The 6,000-nt window shown below is 39.2% G+C and overlaps 1 protein-coding gene across 1 annotated transcript in view; it reads left to right on the top strand.

Annotated features, from left to right (window-relative positions):
• The first annotated feature begins 1,579 nt into the window (after nucleotides 1-1,579).
• LOC111959271 (telomere-associated protein RIF1) overlaps nucleotides 1,580-6,000 on the top strand; it is a 34,102-nt gene continuing 29,681 nt past the window's right edge. The window contains exon 1 of the mRNA XM_070437726.1: nucleotides 1,580-1,745. The gene's annotated coding sequence lies outside the window, so the exon portion shown is untranslated. The remainder of the gene's footprint in view (nucleotides 1,746-6,000) is intronic.

Below are 6,000 nucleotides of genomic sequence, written 5' to 3'. Positions count from 1 at the left end.
TAACCAAGCCAGCCCAGGACCTCCACATCCGGCTTCTTCATCTGCGGGATCGTCTGCAACCAGCCACCCGGGCAACCGATGAAACTGTGGATTGCACAACCAAAGACTTTCTGCACAAACTGTCAGAGACCGTCTCAGGAAGCTCATCTGCGTGCTCGTCGTACTCACCAGGGTCTTGATCTGACTGCAGTTCAGCATCAGAACCGACTTCAGTGAGCAAATGCTCAACTTTGATGGTCACTGGCACGCTGGAGAAGTGTGCTCTTCGTGGATGAATCCTGGTTTCAACTGTACCGGGCAGATGGCAGACCTTCTTGTGGGGGAGCAGTTTGCTGATGTCAAGGTTGTGAACAGAGTGCCGCATGGTGGCGGTGGTGTCATTGTATGGGGAGGCATAAGCTAATGACAATGAACACAATTGCATTTTATGGATGGAAATTTGAATGCACAGAGATATGGTGACAAGATCCTAAGGCCCATTGATGTGCCATTCATCCACCGCCATCACCTCATGTTTCAGCATAATAAATCATGGCCCCATGTCGCTAGGATCTTTACACAATTCCTGGAAGCTGAAAATGTCCCAGTTATTCAATGGCCTGCTGACTCACCAGACATGTCACCCATTGAGCATGTTTGGAATGCTCTGGAGCAACATGTAAGACAGCGTGTTCCAGTTCCCGCCAATATCCAGCAACTTCGCACAGCCGTTGAAGCGGAATGGGACAACATTTCACGGGCCACAATCAACAGCCTGATCAACTCTATGCGAAGGAGATGTGTCAGGCTGGTTTTCTGATCCATGCCCCTACTTTTCTTTTTTAAAAGGTATCTGTGACCAACAGATGTATATCTGTATTCCCAGTCATGTGAAATCCATAGAGCCTAATTAATTTATTACAATTGACTGATTTCCTTATATGAACTGTAGCTCAGTAAAATATTTTAAATTGTTGCATGTTGAGTTTATATTTTTGTTCAGTGCATATCAATATTTGCACATAAAGGCGTTTTCACAATACATTTTACTGGCACAAAAATATCCCATCATGTCAAAGGAACAGATTATCTGTCAGCATTTATACAATTTTACAGAAAGTCCTGTTTTATATGGTATAACTTTGCTGCATAAAAACTGTGGATGGAATTGTGGTTACTGTCACTGAAAAGATGTGTAAAGGCAACACGCAATTCCAGTCACCTTATTGGGCTTATAAAGCGCAGATGAATAGAGAGTTAGTTATCAGTATCTTTGGATATAGGCTATATTATTCTGCAAATGTAGACTAACATAAAAAAGGGCATGTGCAGGATATGCTATTAATTTAAAAAAGATTGCCTACCCTACATTACAAGAAGAGAAAGATATCACATTTGAAGGAGGAAACCTTTAGTTGAAAGAATATTTGGATATATTGCTATGTGTATAATATACTGATAATACCCCCTGTCCAGATATGTGAAATGTGGACACAGTTTGAAATTATGATCAAAGTTGTTCGAGAAACAGAGAATTAATGAGGGGTACAAAAATGCAGAGTGGGCAGTCCTTACGTTGGGTCAAAGTTCAGTTGCACAGCGTGCTAGTTTCGCGCCAGCATTTTCGCGGGGAGTGACAACTACACTGATATTCGTCGAGAAATGAAACACTCCAAATAAGATAATATCGGTTATACTTGCAGTATATTTGTGGAGTTCATGGTATACTTTTATTTGATCGTTTGTATTCTATCAGGAGTACTAAGGTGAGGAAGTGCATCTGGCTCCGTTTTGTTTGTGTTTATTTTCGCGCTAGTGGAGGGAGTGACTTGCTATAAGAACAAATACTCGTTGGAAATTGCAATTACCAATTGAAAGACAGTGCTGTCTTTCAAAATGTTTTAGTAAATTGGGAATATACCTATATTTGTTGTTGCTATTAGATGGCTAGGTAAGCTAGTGAGCTAACACATTTTGTGGCTAGCTAACTAACCAGTTCGATCAGTGAAAGTGAATTGGCTGCACTTGTATGCTAGCCAGCTAACTTGATTGACGACTAGTTAGCAAACTACCGGTATTCTTGACCATTGTCAGCTATATCGTTTGATCTTAGTTTGCAAAATTGTTGATGAACATCAAAGCAACCCTAGCCATGAGTTTGCCACGTTGCCTGATGGTATGTTGTAGTTAGCTAGCGTTAACTATTTTTCCTTGGATAGTGTTTGTAAACTTAAGGCAAGTTAGATTTGATAGCTATTTTTATAATTAAGTTACAGTATTACGCTTGTGTAGATGTCCTGTATGTTTACCAGCTGCTAGCTAATGTCCTGTAGTTAGAAGCGGGTAAGTTAGCTAAGGATTAAATAGTACAGGTAAGTGATGATTTGATTCTGGCAGTGATGGCCAGGCTGACCACTCTATAAGTTACACACTGACGCGTTCAACTCTTGTAGTTAGTGTCAAACCACGTGTACATTTAACAAATATTCATCCAAAACGCATAGATGGCCACAATAAAGACAATTATGACTCTAGCCTAGTTATCTAACTAGCAACCTAAAAGAAAACACATGTTGAGGCAGAGATGGAACGTTGTCACTGTCTTTCTCAGTTTCTGCTGCTGGTATTGGTGAATACTATTTTAGGGTTTTATGTGGGTGGATGGACTTTTTGTTGTTGTCCAATACAGATACATAAAGATAAGTGTTCTAATTTTCTCTCTGACTGGCAGGGTGTGAGGAAGGATGATGGATAGTGAATTGGCTTAGGTTGGCTGTTGGTTAACTCTTAACTGACAGTAACCAGTGCTAAAAACATCCTCTCACTAGCATGGTGTGAGTAGGCTGTTATGCCAAGTCAAATTCCACGTGACCTAATTAAGCTTCTCCAAAACTGCACTCTGATGCCACTACAGAGCCTACCAAACTTGCTAATGGCCTGATAGTCAGTGCTCCATTGTCCTTCCATTGTCCTTTCTAGTTACTTGATGTGGAATGGAGTTCTGTGAAGTCATGGCTCTATGTAGTACTGTGTGCCTCCCATAGTCTGTTCTGGACTTGGTGACTGTGAAGAGACCTCTTGTGTGGGGTATGCATGGGTGTCCAAGCTGTGTGCCAGTAGTTTAGACGGACAGCTCAGTGCATTCAACATGTCAATACCTCTCATAAATCAAAGTAGTGATGAAGTCAATCTCTTGTACTTTGAGCCAGGAGAGATTGACATGCATATTATTCATATTAGCTCTCTGTACATCCAAGGTCCAGCTGTGCTTCCCTGTTCTGAGCCAATTGCAATTTTCCTAAGTTATTTTTTTGTGGCACCTGACCACACGACTGAACAGTAGTCAAGGTGCGACAAAACTAGGACCTGTAGGACCTGCCTTGTTGATAGTGTTGTTAAGAAGGCAGAGCATRGCTTTATTATAGACCAACTTCTCCCCATCTTAGCTACTACTGCATCAATATGTTTTGACCATTACAGTTTACAATCTAGTGTTACTCCAAGCAGTTCAGTCATCTCAACTTGCTCAATTTCCACATTATTTATTGCAAGATTTAGTTGAGGTTTAAGGTTTAGTGAGTGTTTTGTTCCAAATACGATGCTTTTAATTTTAGAAATATTTAGGGCTAACTTATTCCTTGCCGCCCACTCTGAAACTAACTGCAGCTCTTTGTTGAGTGTTGCAGTCATTTCAGGCGCTGTAGTAACTGACGTGTATAGTGTTGTCATCTGCATACATAGCAGTCTATGATCAATAATGTCAAAAGCTGCACTGAAGTCTAACAAGACAGCCCCCACAATAATTTTCTCATCAATTTCTCTCAGCCAATCATCAGTCATTTGTGTAAGTGCTGTGCTTGTTGATTGTCCTTCCCTATAAGCATGCTGAAATTCTGTGAATTTGTTTACTGTAAAATAGCATTGTATCTGGTCAAACACAATTTTTTCCAGAAGTTTATTAAGTGTTGGTAACAGGCTGATTGGTAGGCTATTTGAGCCAGTAAAGGGGGCTTTACTATTCTTGGGTAACAGAATGACTTTAGCTTCCCTCCAGGCCTGAGGGCACATGCTCTCTAGTAGGCTTAAATTGAAGATGTGGCAATATCGTCTGCTATTATCGTCAGTAATTTTCCATCTAGATTGTCAGACCCCAGTGGCTTGTCATTGTTGATAGACAACAACACTTTTTTCACCTCTTCCACCCTGACTCTACAGATTTCAAAAGTACAGTTCTTGTCTTTCATAATTTGGTCCAATATTCTTGGATGTGTAGTGTCAGCGTTTGTTGCTGGCATGTCATCCCTAATTTTGCATATCTATCCAATGAAAAAGTCATTAAAGTAGTTTGCAATATATCAGTGGGCTTTGTGATGAATGAGCCATCTGATTCAATGAATTACTTAATTTCCATACCTTTTGCATCATCCCGCTCAACCATACAATTTATCAATCCAAGGGGATTTAACAATTTTTACAGTCATTTTCTTAATGGCTGCATGCTTATTAGTAACTGGAATAAGTAGTTTCTTAAATGCGTCAAGTGCAGTGTCTGGTTGCTCCTCATTACACACCACAGACCAGCAAATATTCTTTACATCATCAACATATTAATCACTACAAAACTTATTGTATGACCTCTTATACATTAAATTAAGCACAACCTTTTGGCACTTTGGTTTTCCTACATATGGCTATTATATTGTGATCACTACATCCTATGGATTTGGATACTGCTTTAAAGCAAATATCTGCAGAGTTAGTAAAAATGTGATCAATACATGTTGATGATTTAATTCCTGTGCTGTTTGTAACTACCCTGTTAGGTTGACTGACAACCTGATCCAGGTTGCAGGCACTGGTAACAGTTTGAAGTTTTTTCCTGAGTGGGTGGCTTGATGATAGCCAGTCAATATTTAAATCACTCAGAAAATATACTTCTCTGTTTATCACATACATTATCAAGCATTTCACACACATCCAGATACTGACTGTTAGCACTTGGTCTATAGCAACTTCCCACAAGAATGGGCTTTAGGTGAGGCAGATGAACCTGAAGCCATATTACTTCAACAGTATTTAACATTAGATCGTCTCTAAGCTTTACAGGAATATGGTTCTGAATATAGACAGCAACACCGCCGCCGTTGGCATTTCTGTCTTTTCGGTAGATGTTATAACCATGTATTGCTACCACTGTATCATCAAAGATATTATCTAAGTGAGTTTCAGAGATAGTCAGAATATGAATGACATCTGTTACAAGCAAGTAATTGACTTCATGGACCTTGTTTCTTAGGTTACATATGTTAGTATTGGCTATTTTTAACACTTCTGGGTTGCTTGATTGTTTTTAATGCTTTACTGGGAAGCTAAAAAGCTGAGTCATTGCCGATCGTGTGTGAAAACAGATTTGACTGGCCACTATTTGAAAGAAGATGCCAGCTTTCTCATTCTGCTATATTTATGGCTCAGTTCTTAAAATTAACCCGGATCTGCTTTACAAACGGTGTAGCCTACCTGGTATATGCGGCGCATGAGTTTCAAGTTTGGGGAAGCTTATTTTCACCATAAAAATGTACCTTTTATAATACAGCATTCCATGTATCCTTGCATTTGCAGGCTTATGTAAGATACCACACTAGTCATAAATTAGGCTAATATAACACAATCACTGTTTGCAGAAAAATACTTCAATGCGTGGTTGAGTGCATATATAGAGTAGGTTATATGCTATATCAGAAGTTTCTGGCCTTTTTTTATAAACACATTTCATGCAATCCTACTACACTTTAAATGACTGGAGACATTAGCAGAATATTTTTTAATATGACAAATTACAGGGTAGCCTACTCTGACAAAGATCAATAAAAAAATACGTTGTTCATATAATAGTCTTATGAGAAGGAGAGACACAAATATAATATAATGTCCATATAAACTGGAGTAGGAAATGATTGTCCAAAAACAAACTTAAGTAGCAATGACCCAACAATGATAAATAGGGAATGTGTCGTGTGGCTC

Source organism: Salvelinus sp. IW2-2015, linkage group LG36 (assembly GCF_002910315.2).
Source record: "Salvelinus sp. IW2-2015 linkage group LG36, ASM291031v2, whole genome shotgun sequence".
Classification (NCBI taxonomy): Eukaryota; Metazoa; Chordata; class Actinopteri; order Salmoniformes; family Salmonidae; genus Salvelinus; species Salvelinus sp. IW2-2015.
Note: the sequence above shows the minus strand (reverse complement) of the source record. Positions and strands in the feature narration are given on the sequence as shown.